Source organism: Mesoplodon bidens, assembly GCF_964165515.1.
Source record: "Mesoplodon bidens genome assembly, chromosome: X".
Taxonomy (NCBI): Eukaryota; Metazoa; Chordata; class Mammalia; order Artiodactyla; family Ziphiidae; genus Mesoplodon; species Mesoplodon bidens.
In genome coordinates, this window is record NC_138163.1 from 115,129,535 (window position 1) to 115,146,448 (window position 16,914).

The following is a 16,914-nucleotide window of genomic DNA, read 5'->3' on the forward strand; positions in this document are numbered from 1 at the left end:
CAGTGTATTTACTTCACTCAAAAAGGGAGAGAGGGAGAGAGGCATAAAAACTCTACTGATAATTAATGTATGGTATCATGGCTTTTTCCACAGGGCTCTATGCTGTCAGCCAGCTAAACAATGCTTGGTTCTGTTAAACCATTTACATATTTTTCATATGCTAGAAAAAAAATTTTATATTATAAAAAAGTTTGGTTTGAAAAACTGTTCAATAGACATTTTTACCTAGATTTTATTTAGGAAAATAAAATAAAGGAAGATTTAGGTCAAGAAACAAGTCAAGCCTGGTCATAATTATGCTAAAATTGGTAAATTCATACTCAGCCATAAAAAAGAATGAAATAATGCCATTTGCAGTGACACGGATGGACCTAGAGATTGTCATACTGAGTGAAGCAAGTCAGACAAAGACAAATATCATATGATATTACATATGCAGAATCTAAAAAAAATGGCACAAATGAACTTATTTACAAAACAGAAATAGAGAAAGTCTGGATGCAGTCAGCTTACAAAAGAAGCCATCTATGGACTATTGGAGAGGACTGTGCCTCACCAAAAGATAAAGAAACAGAAACCTGGAGAGTCTCCGCTGCTAGTTTAAGGACCCAAGAAAGCTGAATTTTGAGCTGGAACTTTTCCTAATAGGAACCGTCCTTGGGGAGACCTTCAAGATGGCAAAGGAGTAACACGCGGAGATCAGCTTCCTCCCCACAAATACATCAGAAATACATCTACATGTGGAACAACTCCTAAAGAACACCTACTGAACACTGAAAGCAGACCTCAGACCTCCCAAAAGGCAAGAAACTCCCCACGTACCTGGGTAGGGCAAAAGAAGAAAGAAAAAACAGAGACCAAAGAATAGGGACGGGACCTGCACCAGTGGGAGGGAGCCGTGAAGGAGGAAAGGTTTCCACACACTAGAAGCCCCTTCGCGGGCGGAGACTGCTGGTGGTGGAGGAGAGAAGCTTCGGAGCCATGGAGGAGAACACAGCAACAGGGGTGCGGAGGGCAAAGCAGAGAGATTCCCGCACAGAAGAGCGGTGCCGACCAGCACTCACCAGCCCGAGAGGCTTGTCTGCTCACCCGCCGGGGCGGGCGGGGGCTGGGAGCTGAGGCTCGGGCTTCGGTCGGATCGCAGGGAGAGGAATGGGGTTGGCGGCATGAACGCAACCTGAAGGGGGCTAGTGCACCACAGCTAGCTGGGAGGGAGTCCGGGAAAAAGTCTGGACCTGCCAAAGAGGCAAGAGACTTTTTCTTGCCTCTTTGTTTCCTGGTGCGCAAGGAGAGAGGATTAAGAGCGCTGCTTAAAGGAGCTCCAGAGACGGGCGCGAGCTGCGGCTAACAGCGCGGACCCCAGAAATGGCCATGAGACGCTAAGGCCGTTGCTGCCGCCACCAAGAAGCCTGTGTGCGAGCACAGGTCACTCTCCACACCTCCCCTCCTGGGAGCCTGTGCAGCCCGCCACTGCCAGGGTCCCGTGACCCAGGGACAACTTACCCGGGAGAACACACCGCAAGCCTCAGGCTGGTGCAACGTCACGCCGGCCTCTGCTGCCGAAGGCTCGCCCCGCCCTCCGTGCCCCTCCCTCCTTCCGGCCTGAGTGAGCCGGAGCCCCGGAATCACCAGCTCCTTTAACCCTGTCCTGTCTGAGCGAAGAACACACGCCCTCAGGTGACCTGCACGCAGAGGCGGGGCCAAATCCAAAGCTAAACCCCAGCAGCTGTGCAAACAAAGAAGAGAAAGGGAAATCTCTCCCAGCAGCCTCAGAAGCAGCGGATTAAGTCTCCACAATCAACTCGATATACCCTGCATCTGTGGAATATCTGAATAGACAACGAATCATCCCAAATTGAGGAGCTTGACTTTGGGAGCAACGATATATATATATTTTTTTTCCTTTTTCTCTTTTTGTGAATGTGTATGTGTATGCTTCACTGTGTGATTCTGTCTGTATAGCTTTGCTTTTACCATTTGTCCTAGGGTTCTGTGTCCATATTTTGTATTTTTTGGTTTTTTTAAGTATACATATTAGCACTTGTTATCGTTGGTGGATTTGTTTGTTGTTTTGCTTGCTCTCTTCTTTCTTTCTTACTTTTTTTATTACTTACATTTTTTAATTTTTAATAATTATTATCCTTTTAATAACTTTATTCTATCTTATTGTTTTCTTTCATTCTTTCTTTTTCTCTCCCTTGTATTCTGAGCCATGTTGATGACAGGGTCTTGGTGCTCCAGCCAGGCATCAGGGCTGTGCCTCTGAGGTGGGAGAGCCAACTTCAGGACACTGGTCCACAAGAGACCTCCCAACTCCATGTAATATCAAACGGTGAAAATCTCCCAGAGATCTCCATCTCAACGCCAAGACCCAGCTCCACTCAACGACCAGCGAGCTACAGTGCTGGACACCCTATGCCAAACAACTACCAAGACAGGAACACAACCACACCCATTAGCAGAGAGGCTGCCTATAATCATAATAAGGTCACAGACACCCCAAAAAACACACCACCAGACGTGGACCAGCCCACCAGAAAGACAAGATCCAGCCTCATCCTCCAGAACACAGGCACTAGTCCTCTCTACCAGGAAGCCTACACAACCCACTGAACCAACCTTAGCCACTGGGGACAGACACCAAAAACAACGGGAACTACGAACCTGCAGCCTGCAAAAAGGAGACCCCAAACACATTAAGTAAAGCAAAATGAGTAGACAGAGAAACACACAGCAGATGAAGGAGCAAGATAAAAACCCGCCAGACTAAACCAATGAAGAGGAAATAGGCAGTCTACCTGAAAAAGAATTCAGAGTAATGATAGTAAAGATTACCAAAATCTCAGAAATAGAATGGAGAAAATACAAGAAATGTTTAACAAGGACTTACAAGAACTAAAGAGCAAACAATGATGAACAAGACAATAAATGAAAGTAAAAATTCTGTACAAGGACTGAATAGGAGAGTAACTGAGGCAGAAAAATGGATAAGTGACCTGGAAGATAAAATAGTGGAAATAACTACTGCAGAGCAGAATGTAGAAAAAAGAATGAAAAGAATTGAGGACAGTCTCAGAGACTTCTGGGACAAAATTAAACATACCAACATTCGAATTATAGGGGCCCCAGAAGAAGAAGAGAAAAAGAAAGGGACTGACAAAATATTAGAAGAGATTATAGTTGAAAACTTCGCTAATATGGTAAATGAAATAGTCAATCAAGTCCAGGAAGCACAGAGAGTCTCATACAGGATAAATCCAAGGAGAAACATGCCAAGACACATATTAATCACACTAGCAAAAATTAAATACAAAGAAAATGTATTAAAAGCAGCAAGGGAAAAACAACAAATAACATACAAGGGAATCCCCATAAGGTTAACAGCTGATTTTTCAGCGGAAACTCTGAAAGCCAGAAAAGAGTGTCAGGACATATTTAAAGTGATGAAAGGGAAAAACCTACAAACAAGATTATTCTATCCAGAAAAGATCTCATTCAGATTCAAGGGAAAAATTAAATCCTTTACAGACAAGCAAAAGCTAAGAGAATTCAGCACCACAAAAACAGCTTTACAACAAATGCTAAAGGAACTTCTCTAGGCAGGAAACACAAGAGAAGGAAAAGACCTACAATAACAAACCCAAAACAATTAAGAAAATGGCAATAGGAACATACATATTGATAATAACTTAAATGTAAATGGATTAAATGCTCCAACCAAAAGACATAGACTGGCTGAATGGATACAAAAACAAGAACCATATATATGCTGTCTACAAGAGACCCACTTCAGACCTAGGGACACATAGAGACTGAAAGTGAGGGGATGGAAAAAGATATTCCATGCAAATGGAAATCTAAAGAAAGCTGGAGTAGCAATTCTCATATCACACAAAATAGACTTTAAAACAAAGACTATTATAAGAGACAAAGAAGGATACTACATAATGATCAAGGGACCAATCCAAGAAGAAGATATAACAATTGTAAATATTTATGCACCCAACATAGGAGCACCTCAATACATAAGGCAAATGCTAACACCCATAAAAGGGGAAATTGACACTAACACAATCACAGTAGGGGACTTTTAACAGCCTACTTTCACCAATGGACTGATCATCCAAAATGAAAATAAATAAGGAAATGCAAGCTTTAAATGATACATTAAACAAAATGGACTTAATTGATATTTATAGGATATTCCATCCAAAAACAACAGAATACACTTTCTTCTCAAGTGCTCATGGAAAATTCTCCAGGATCGATCATATCTTGGGTCACAAATCAAGCCTTGGTAAATTTAAGAAAATTGAAATCATATCAAGTGTCTTTTCCGACCACAACGCTATGAGACTAGATATCAATTACAGGAAAAACCTGGAAGAAATACAAACACATGGAGGCTAAACAAAACACTACTAAATAACCAAGGGATCACTGAAGAAACCAAAGAGGAAATCAAAAATACCTAGAAACAAATGACAATGAAAACACGACGACCCAAAACCTGTGGGATGCAGCAAAAGCAGTTCTAAGAGGGAAGTTTATAGCAATACAATCCTACCTCAAGAAACAAGAAACATCTCAAATAAACAACCTAACCTTACATCTAAAGCAATTAGAGAAAGAAGAACAAAAAACTTCAAAGTTAGCAGACAGAAAGAAATCATAAAGATCAGATAAGAAATAAATGAAAAAGAAATGAAGGAAACAGTAGCAAAGATCAATAAAACTAAAAGCTGGTTCTTTGAGAAGATAAACAAAATTGATAAACCATTAGCCAGGCTCATCAACAAAAAAAGAGAGAAGACTCAAATCAACAGAAGTAGAAATGAAAAAGGAGAAGAAACAACTGACACTGTAGAAATACAAAGGATCATGAGAGATTACTACAAGCAACTCTATGCCAATAAAATGGACAACTTGGAAGAAATGGACAAATTCTTAGAAATGCACAACGTTCTGAGACTGAACCAGGAAGAAATAGAAAATATAAACAGACCAATCACAAGCACTGAAATTGAGACTGTGATTAAAAATCTTCCAACAAACAAAAGCCCAGGACCAGATGGCTTCACAGGCCAATTCTATCAAACATTTAGAGAAGAGCTAACACCTATCTTTCTCAAACTCTTCCAAAATATGACAGAGGGAGGATCACTCCCAAACTCATTCTATGAGGCCACCATCACCCTGATACCAAAACCAGACAAAGATGTCAGAAAAAAAGAAAACTACAGACCAGTATCACTGATGAACATAGATGAAAAAGTCCTCAACAAAATACTAGCAGACAGAATCCAACAGCACATTAAAAGGATCATACACCATGATCAAGAGAGGTTTATGCCAGGAATGCAAGGATTCTTCAATATATGCAAATCAATCAATGTGATATATATACCATATTAACAAATTAAAGGATAAAAACCATATGGTCTCAATAGATGCAGAAAAAGCTTTTGACAAAATTCAACACCCATTTGTGATAAAAACCCTCCAGAAAGTAGGCACAGAGGGAACTTTCATCAACATAATAAAGACCATATATGACAAACCCACAGCCAACATCATTCTCAATGGTAAAAAACTGAAACCATTTCCTCTAAGATCAGGGACAAGACAAGGTTGTCCACTCTCACCACTGTTATTTAACACAGTTTTGGAAGTTTTAGCCACAGCTATCAGAGAAGAAAAAGAAATAAAAGGAATCCAAATCGAAAAAGAATAAGTAAAGCTGTCATTGTTTGCAGAAGACATGATACTATACATGGAGAATCTCAAAGATGCTACCAGAAAACTACTAGAGGTAATCAATGAATTTGGTAAAGTAGCAAGATACAAAATTAATGCACAGAAATCTCTTGCATTCCTATACAGTAATGATGAAAAATCTGAAAGAGAAATTAAGGAAACACTCCCATTTACCATTGCAACAAAAAGAATAAAATACATAGGAATAAACCTACCTAAGAAGACGAAAGACGTGTAGCAGAAAACTATAAGACACTGATGAAAGAAATTAAAGATAATACAAACAGATGGAGAGATACACCATGTTCCTGGATTGGAAGAATCAATATTGTGAAAATGACTATACTATGCAAAGCAATCTACAGATTCAATGCAATCCCTATCAAACTACCACTGGCATTTTCACAGAACTAGAACAAAAAATTTCACAATTTGTTAGGAAACACAAAAGACCCCGAATAGCCAAAGCAATCTTGAGAAAGAAAAACGGAGCTGGAGGAATCAGGCTACGGACTTCAGACTATACTACAAAGCTAAAGTAATCAAGATAGTATGGTACTGGCACAACAACAGAAATATAGATCAATGGAACAGGATAGAAAGCCCAGAGATACACCCATGCACATATGGTCATCTTATTTTTGATAAAGGAGGCAAGACTATACAATGGAGAAAAGACAGCCTCTTCAATAAGTCGTTCTGAGAAAACTGGACAGCTACATGTAAAAGATTGAAATTAGAACACTCCCTAACACCATACACAAAAGTAAACTCAAAATGGATTAAAGACCTAAATGTAAGGGCAGAGACTATAAAACTCTTACAGGAAAACACAGGCAGAACACTCTATAACATTCATCACAGCAAGGTCCTTTTTGACCCACCTCCTAGAGAAATGGAAATAAAAACAAAATAAGCAAGTGGGACCTAATGAAAATTAAAGTATTTTGCACAGCAAAGGAAACCATGCACCAGACAAAAAGACAACTCTCAGAATGGGAGAATATATTTGCAAATGAAGCAACTGACAAAGGATTAATCTCCAAAATTTACAAGCAGCTCAATATGAAAAAAACAAACAACCCAATCAAAAAATGGGCAGAAGACCTAAATAGACATTTCTCCAAAAAGGACATATAGATGGACAAGAAGCACATGAAAAGCTGCTGAACATCACTAATTATTAGAGAAATGCAAATCAAAACTACTATGAGGTATCCCCTCACACCAGTCAGAATGGCCATCATCAGAAAATCTACAGACAACAAATGCTGGAGAGGGTGTGGAGAAAAGGGAACCCTCTTGCACTGTTGGTGGGAATGTAAATTGATACAGCCACTATGGGGAACAGTATGGAGGTTCTTTAAAAAACTAAGAACAGAACTACCGTATGACCCAGCAATCCCACTACTGGGCATATACCCTGAGAAAACTATAATTCAAAAAGAGTCATGTACCAAAATGTTCACTGCAGCTCTATTTACAATAGCCAGGACATGGAAGCAACCTAAGTGTCCAGCGACAGATGAATGGGTAAAGAAGATGTGGCACATATATACAATGGAATATTACTCAGCCATAAAAAGAGACAAAACTGAGTTATTTGTAGTGAGGTGGATGGACTTAGAGTCTGACATACAGAGTGAAGTCAGAAACAGAATAACAAATACCGTATGCTAACACATATATATATGGAATCTAGAACAAAAAAAAAAGGTTCTGAAGAACCTAGGGGCAGGACAGGAATAAAGATGCAGACATAGAGAATGGACTTGATGACACGGGGAGGGGGAAGGGTAAGCTGGGACAAAGTGAGAGAGTGGCATGGACACATATACACTACCAAATGTAAAACAGATGGCTAGTGGGAAGCAGCCACATAGCACAGGTAGATCAGCTCCGTGTCTAGTGACCACCTAGAGGGGTGGGATAGGTAGGGTGGGAGGGAGACACAAGAGGGAGGGGATATGGGGATATATGTATAAGTATAGCTGATTCACTTTGTCATAAAGCGGAAACTAACACACCATTGTAAAGCAATTATACTCCAATAAAGATGTTACGAAAAAGTAAAAAACCAAAAAACAGAAATAGAGTCGTAGGTGTAGAAAACAAACTTATGGTTACCAAGGGGGAAACGGGGGGAAGGATAAATTTGGAGATTGGGATTGGCATATACACACTACTATATATAAAATAGATAACTAATAAGAACCTACTGTATAGTACAGGGAACTCTACTCAGTACTCTGTAATGACATATATGGGAAAAGAATCTAAAAAAGAGTGGATAGGGACTTCCCTGGCGGTCCAGTTGTTAAGACTCTGTGCTTCCAATGCAGGGTGCACGGGTTCGATTCCTGGTCAGGGAACTAAGATCCTGCGTGCCACGCGGTGCACCAAAAAATAAAAATAAAAAATAAAATAAAATAAAAAGAGTGGATATATGTATAACTGATTCACTTTGCTGCACAGCAGGAACTACCACAACATTGTAAATCAACTATACTCCAATACAAATTAGTTTAAAACAAAATAAAATTGGTAAACTGAACAAAGAAGGAGAAAAATGTAACTGACCTATTAAGCATAATGGAAGAATCTGAGAAGGGCATTCTACAGACCTCTGATTTACAACCAGTCAGTCAGAAGTGGAGGTAATATTGTGGACTAGCAATTGGCATCTGAATTGTGTGTGTCGCAGGTGGGGGCAGTCACGCAGAACGGAGCCCTTAACCTGTAGGATCCGATGCTAAGTCCAGGTAAGCAGTGTCCAAAATGAACTGAATTGTAGGATATGCAGCAGGTTGAAGAATTGCTTGGTGTGGGAAAAACCCCACATAACTGGTATGAGAAGTGTTGAGAGTAGAGGAGAAAACCAGAGTTTTCCATTACTGTTAGTTATTCAGCTTTACATTGGGTAACAAAGAAAATTTCCACAAAATTAGAATTTAGGGCTACTGATTGTAGACTTCTCTAGCTTCATATAATATGTACTCTACAAGTATATCTAAAATAGTTAATAGGTGAAACCATCAACCATTAAATAGTCAATTAGTAGCCTGAAAAATGTCCTGAGAGAATGTGCTTAGGGGTTTTGCTAGAATGATGAGACATATTCCCTGCCCCCAGGCCCTCACACTCCAGAAGTGATACACAAGTAAATAGTTAAAATTCAAGGTGGTAAGTACTACAGAGGGGTATGTACCAACAGTAGTGTCAAAGAAAGAAACAAGAAGACCTCATAAATTGTGATATCTGGGTATCTTAAAGTGCAAGAATTTAACAATTTTTAAAAAGGTTATTTCAGAGAATAGTACGCACAAAGGCTTGAAGGCATGACACAACTTGGCATGTTTGAGTAATTGCAAATAATTTGGTGTGGCTGGGTTATAAATAGTGATAAAGGAACAGCAGGAACTGAGACTGGAGATGCGGGCAGGAGCCAGACTGAAAGTCCTGTAAAGCCACCATAAGGAATTTGGACTTTGGACTTTATGCTGGGAAATGATGACATCTGGATTTTGGAGAGATTTTTCTGACTGTAGTGAGAAAAATGGATCGGATTGGATTGCAAGGAGGACTAAGTACAGTGAGACAAATTAGAAAGCAACTGCATTCATTCAAGAAAAAAAAAATAACTCCAACAAAGGCAATGCCCAGTGAGATAGGAAGGAGGGATCATGTTCAAAATATATTAAAGATATAGAATAATGTGACAGTGAAGGAGTGAAGGAAAGAGAGAGGCATACAAGATGATAAAGAATTTTTTCAGATGAGTACATGAAAGGTAGAGTCAATCTTTTAGCATGCAAGATACTGAAAAAGAAACAGCTTTGAGAGAAAGGAAAGTGTGTTAAATTTTAGTTTGAGCTTCACACTCAAGAGGGAAAAAAAATCCTCTTTGGGGCTGCCAGCAATATTGCTCATGCATTATTTATTAATTTAACTCCAGTACAGACTGGAGCACGTGCTTCTCAGGCTCATTTTAAGATAATTTTTTCAGAAAAATATAACTAAGTTATTAGCTATCTTAGGATGCATTCAAATGTGTCTTAAGAAAATATTCAAGGTTTTAGAAAAATACTGATATTTGTAGAACACGTTAGAATTCTTAAAGAACAGACTTTTCTAGGAAGTAAATCAGTGAATTCTAATCTTGGACCTTCCACATTAATCTTCTAAATTCAAGAATCTTAGGTTTCCTTTCTATTCAAACTTATACTGTTGTCGATTTCCCCATACCTCCTTGTATCAAATACCAGGTCTTTTTTTTCTACAGGCAGTTGGGTTAAGAGTAAGATCTCTAAAGCCCAACTGCAGAGTTTCAGATTCCAGCCCAATCACTCATTACTTTTGAAATTAGGGAAAGTTACTTGACTCCTTAGGCTTCCATTTCCTCATTTGTACAAGGAGAAAATAATACTAAAGACCTCATAGGTTGCTGTGGGAATCAAGCATGTTAAAACACAGTGTCAGTCTTTTAGTGAGCACTCAGTAAGTATTAGAGCTTATCATCAGTACTGCGTCCCTTTTTCCTACTTCCTTTATATTTCTATTTTGCAGTAGGGCTAAACAGTGTTTGTTTACAAGGCAGGTTAGATACGCAATATCACCATGACGATGCCTTCAGTTCTGTGGTGTTTAATGACTGTGAAGCATAAGAATCCAGATAAGTCCTGGGATACCTGATTGCGTTGGACAAGAATGAGAAAAGTTTATGAAAAATACGACTCTTTACCTCAGCCACCCTCTCTTGCTCTACTATAAAGGCAACTGACCCCTAATTTTCAGAAAGTGGCTCCAGATGAGCACCCTTAGATGTTCTTATTTTCCTGTCTTTTGTTCCCTAGCTTTGTGAGGCGACTGCTGATTTACTACTCTCTGGTAATGTCTGGAATTCCAGACTCCCCAGGATAGCACTACTTTCAAATTACTTTCCATGTTTTAATACTTGTTTACTGTTTCTGTTCATCAGGAGGTGATTTAAAAAGCTAAAAATAAAGCAGCATCCAATGAATGCTACAGTCCTATTTACTGAGAAGAGCTAACAGGAAGCAAGCAACTTGTGACACATTAATAAACGTATGATCCCCCTGAGGGGAATTAGACACTCTCAAAGTGAAGAGTCCCATCCGCCATCATTAAATTTGCAGCATGACTGCTATGGCACTGTGGCTCTCTGCAGTCGGGGAAATACAGTGGAATGGGGTAAATGGGGAAAGAATGCTCCTCCAGGATTTACGGGAAAAATCATCAGCACATATTTACTCAGCTTCCATTGCTTTAACACATGAGCTGCAATCTAGGCAAAAGTGAAGTCATGACTGCTGGTTCCAATGTTTATAAAATGGGTAGAGAGAGACAGGATATTATAGGTATGTGGACAAAACAGTTGTTCATAATTGAGAGTCAATACTCATCTTTTCCAGTGAAGAAATGATATTAATGTGAAATTTTTTCAAAACCTAGTTTTCTCTGGCAAGGGTAACCCTGCAGGACACACCAAGTACACAAAATGTGTTGTACAAACAGTTTAGAGAGAGTTACTTCTTTCAGCCTCCTGAGGTTACAGCAAAGGGACCCAAAGCCTAAAGAAGTCAATGATTTTTTTTTGAAGTCAATTAGTTGTCTAAGTTCTACTAATTGGTGGCAGAAATGGGATTAGAACATATATCTCCTAACTTCTAATTCATTGGTCTCTTCTGTATACTACTGAAGATAAGTAGTGCTGGGTTAGCACACATAAACTATATATATATTGTTTAAAACAAAAGAAAGTTACCTACTCTTAGCCCTGATTTTATATTATTTTATATTCTAGAATAGATGCCTACTGGAGAAAGGCAGAACATGCTCTAACTTAGATTTCTTTGAAAAGTTAGGTCCTTAAGCTCCCAAACATCTAATAAAGAATAAGATGGAGCAAGCAGCAGGTATTAAAGAAATATCATGGTTTTTTCAGCTCTTTCTACTACACACTTTCTACATATATATATACATACTTGTAAAAGAAATGGCTTCTGAAAGGACTGGCTTAGGACCCTGTCTTATAAGGAAGAAGGAAATCTAGCCTTAAATCCAGTGCAAATACTGGGGATTAACAAATATTTTTGGACATAAACAAGAAGTAAATCTATGACACAAAAAATAAAGTTAGAATACTTTCTGTAAGTAGTCTCTGCAAGTCAGTACAGTGTATCGAAGTTCTCCATAGGTTCCTTAGTGGTGTGTTACTTTGAAAAAGTGAAAGATTCTGAATTGGCATGCATGGGAGCTACCAGAGATTTTATAATTTATCTTTTGAAGGATGACAACATCATGCAGCTACAGATCGAGGTGTGGAAGTTTGGGTAGTGCAGGCAGGGGGTAAGAAAGAAAAATGTATGTGGGAAGAGAAATTTTGTATATTGCCTGATTAGCTATAGAGTAAAATAAAAGCCATGTTATGCCATACCTAAGGGTAGCACAGTTTCAATCATTCTGTAATCACACCCCCAATGCATGATAATCCATAGTATTCAGTGTTTCTCTCCACTCTAACAGAATTACCAGTAACATGATTGTTAAATATGTCCTCTAACGGCGGCGCCACTAAACACTTGACCTGTATATTATGTTAATTTCCTGGTCCCTAGTGGAAATAATAACATTTCCATAATGTTTGGAAATCTCTTCCCACTTATGAAGTGCTGAGAAAGACAGGGATTTAATCAATGTTTTTTAAGGATTAAGTTGTTTTAGGCTTCTATGTTTTACATGATTTACTCTAACATTCACTGATCTTTTTTCAAGTCATAATCTTTTGTACATAATTTTTTGTGTGTGAAAACAAAAGCACAGAGTATTCTTGAAGTGTTACAAACGTTTGGGCACTGAAAAGCAGCACAGAGGGATGGAAGATCTAAAAGTTCAGTTACTACAGAATGGAGCAGAACTCCATTGTTTGGAAGGTGACTCCTTAACCATAAATTTGACTGTACTGTTTAATCATTTGTTGTGAAAATAAAATGTTGGGAATCAAAAATGTCAGGGTTAGGGCTTCCCTGGTGGCGCAGTGGTTGAGAGTCCGCCTGCCGATGCAGGGGACACAGGTTCGTGCCCCGGTCCGGGAAGATCCCACATGCCACGGAACGGCTGGGCCCGTGAGCCATGGCTGCTGAGCCTGTGCGTCCGGAGCCTGTGCTCCACAATGGGAGAGGCCACAATGGTGAGAGGGCCGAGTATCGCAAAAAAAAAAAAAAAAAAAGTCAGGGTTAGATTGTGGAGGGAACCTCTTACAGTTTGTTAGGCCTTAAATATACTTTGATAGTTTATTTCTAATCTTAAAGCCTTCCAATTTTTCTATCTGTAATTTTTTTCTATCAGTCCTTATGGTGATGCCTGAAGCTATGTGTGTGGCCCCTCTATCTTATCTTTCTTACACACACTATGCTTACAGCTACTGACAGTAAATGTGAAATTTGTTTGGATTAGGTTTTCTTCTCAGAAGAGCTCTGGAGGACCTATTGATTTAACTGTGGTTGAAATCAGTGCTTCTGAAAAGATTAGAGTAAGTACACTGAGCAATTGATAAGACCTAAAAATGCCAATTTATTGCCTTCTTGTTTGAAATCTTTCTTAATAATTTAACCAGTAAGTTGAACTTCATCCTCAATCTTCTGCTAACTATAAATTCAAAATAATTATCTCCCACTTTTTGACAGAAAGTGAATAATATAATTTTATCATTTTAATTTTTCTAGCCTAGTATTCCTGGAATATTAGACTTGAGGAGGCCTTAGTGTATGAAATTCTAGTCTAGTATTTCTCCACCTGAGTTATTGTTGGGCACGAGAACTTTCAAACTTCACCACTATAGACCCCAAGGTCTCCTTCTAGACCTCTTCTGGAGGGAAAGAAAAAGAGAGAGATTAAACAAGCAATCAAACAAATATGGCACTGAAGGAAACTGAGGCTCAGGAAGTGGTCTCAAGGTCATATAAATGACAAATTTCTTCAGAGAAGCTATGGCTGACCTCCTCTATCACTATCCATCTTATCTCTGTTTATTTTCTTCATAACAATCACAATTTGTAATTACCTGTTTTCCCTTATTTTGCTGCCTCCGCTGTTAATATGTATTCTTCTCATAATAGGTAAAATGAGAGAGTTAGATGTATGCTGTTTGAATTCTTAAAGGCATATATTTTTAACAAGGTAAAATTCACACAACATAAAATTAACCGTTTGAGGGCCTCCCTGGTGGCACAGTGGTTGAGAGTCCGCCTGCCGATGCAGGGGATACGGGTTCGTGCCCCGGTCTGGGAGGATCCCATATGCCGCGGAGCGGCTGGGCCCGTGAGCCATGGCCTCTGGGCCTGCGCATCCGGAGCCTGTGCTCCGCAACGGGAGAGGCCACAACAGTGAGAGGCCCGCATACCGCAAAAAGAAAAAAAAAAAAAATTAACCGTTTGAAAGTGCACAGTGAAGTGTCATTTAGTACATCCATGACGTTGTGCAGCCATCACCTCTATCTTATTCTAAGACATTTTCATCATTCCAAAAGGAAATCCATACCCATTAACAATCACTCCCCATTTCTCCATCCCCATAGCCCCTGACAACCACCAATCTGCTTTCTGTCTTTATGGATTTGCTTACTTGGAATATTTCATATAAAAGAAATCGTACAGCATGTGGACTTTTGTGTCTGGTTTCTTTCACTTAGCATAATATGTTCAAGGTTCATTCCTGCTACAGTATGTATCTGTACTTCATTCCTTTTTTTGGCTTAATAATAGCCTATTGTATGGATATATCATATTTAGTTTCTTGGTATATAAGCTGATGAACATTTGGGTTTGTTTCCACATTTTGGCTATTAAGAAAAATGCTGCTATGAACGTTCACCTACAAGTATTTGTTTGAGTGTTTTCTTTCAGTACTTTTGGGTGCATACTTAGAAGTGGAAATGTTGAGTCATATGGTTATTTTATGCTTAACTTTTAAATGATTCAGGCACTTTTCAAAAGAAATGTCTTATGCTCTTTCTCCCTTTCTGAACACTCCAGTTTCTTCTGACACATGGAGAATAATCCATTATAAGAATTTGTTCAGGGCTTCCCTGGTGGCGCAGTGGTTGAGAGTCCGCCTGCCGATGCAGGGGACACGGGTTCGTGCCCCGGTCCGGGAAGATCCCACATGCCGCAGAGTGGCTGGGCTCGTGGGCCATGGCCGCTGAGCCTGAGCGTCCGGAGCTTGTGCTCCGCAACGGGAGAGGCCACAACAGTGAGAGGCCCGCGTACCGCAAAAAAAAAAAAAAAAAAAAAAAACAATTAAAAAAAAAAGAATTTGTTCAGTGATGGCCAATGGAGCATAAGGACTTAAGAAGCCTAGTGATTTCCCTAAGTGTCTTGTACAGTGCCAGGCATATAACAGGCACCCTCAATAAATATTTGTTAAATGAATGTATGAATGAACTATTAGTTAATGGCTACGAAGTTCTGATTTACATTTATTTTTTGCTTAATCCCTCTAAACAACCCTCACCTACATCCTACTGCACTTTTCCCTCCTCTCCCTGTATGCTTCTTTGACATAGCACACACTTCTTGACAGTGGATGTGGTAAGCAAATGTCTCTTCCAGGCCAGGCAAAAACTACAACACAGCTATAAAGACTTCCTGGCAATGAATAGCTACTTGCAACCACCTGATTATCTCTTCCCACCCTGCATACAACAGACCTTCTTTTCAGCATAGTTGACCTTCTTGATTTGAAAGATATCCCACTACTGGGCATATACCCTGAGAAACCCATAATTCTAAAAGAGTCATGTACCACAATGTTCACTGAAGCTCTATTTACAATAGCCAGGGCATGGAAGCAACCTAAATGTCCATCGACAGAGGAATGGATAAAGAAGATGTGGTACATATATACAATGGAATACTACTCAGCCATAAAAAGGAACAAATTGGGTCATTTGTAGAGACGTGGATGGACCTAGAGACTGTCATACGGAGTGAAGTCAGAAGGAGAAAAATAGATATTGTGTATTAACACATATATGTGGAATCTGAAAAAATTGGTATAGGCGACCTTATTTACAAAGTAGAAATAGAGACACAGATGTAGGGAACCAACGTATGGATACCAAGGGGGAAAGAGGGGGTGGGATGAATTGGGAGATGGGGATTGACATATACACACTATTGATACTACATATAAAATAGATAACTAATGAGAACCTACTTTATAGCACAGGGAACTGTACTCAATGCTCTGTGGGGACCTAACTAGGAAGGAAATCCAAAAACGATTTACGTATACATATATCTCCTCTTTGCTGTACAGTAGAAACTAACACAACATTGTAAAGCAACTATACTCCAATAAAAATTAAAAACAAAAAACCCAATACTGTATTGTATACTTGAAAGTAGCTAAGAGAGTAGATCCTAGATGTTCTCACAAGAGAAAAAAAAGAAAAGAAGTTAAATATGTGAAGTGATGGATGTGTTAACTAATCATATTGTGGTAATTATTTCACAGTCTGTCTGTATATCAAACTGTCATGTTGTACACCTTAAACTAATACAATGCTATGTGTCAATTGTATCTCAATAAACCTGGAAGAAAATAAAAAAGATAAATAAATTTTTAAAAAAAGAAAGATAAGGGAAAGATAAGGGAACAGAAGAATAAATGTGTGAGCCACATTTGCGTCAGTTGCAAATCACTTCTTTCTCTCCAAGCATCACACAGGCAGTTTTTTCTAACGTGATTGTAATAGTTCTTGTACTATTAAATCTTGCTCCTAGAATGTTGTGGAAAAGTGGTGAACCAGGATCCAGACACATGGTTAATCCTGAACCCCACCTCTCATTTTACAATGAAAATTCCAGGGAAACTTCCAATAGAGTAAAAGAAAGTCTACACTGATCTTTAAAGAAGACAGAGAACTACCAGAGTTTGCTGAAATTTACCCATGTACAAATAGCTTTTTCAGAGTTATATTAATTTTCTGAAATTTAAAAACATATCAATACTTTTTCCACTACTGTGTGTAAACCAAATCTGGACAATGTCAGCAAATAGCTGCTATAAACCAGTGATTTTTTTTCTACTAATACTTCTCTAAATATTTTTGGAATATAATAATGGCATACGTTT

At 38.9% G+C, this 16,914-nt stretch overlaps 1 protein-coding gene across 1 annotated transcript in view; it reads right to left on the reverse strand.

The window, feature by feature from the left end:
- Positions 1-16,914, reverse strand: part of IL1RAPL1 (interleukin 1 receptor accessory protein like 1) — a gene marked incomplete at both ends in the record, with an annotated part of 1,089,842 nt that overhangs the window by 526,472 nt on the left and 546,456 nt on the right. The gene's annotated exons all lie outside the window — the stretch shown is intronic.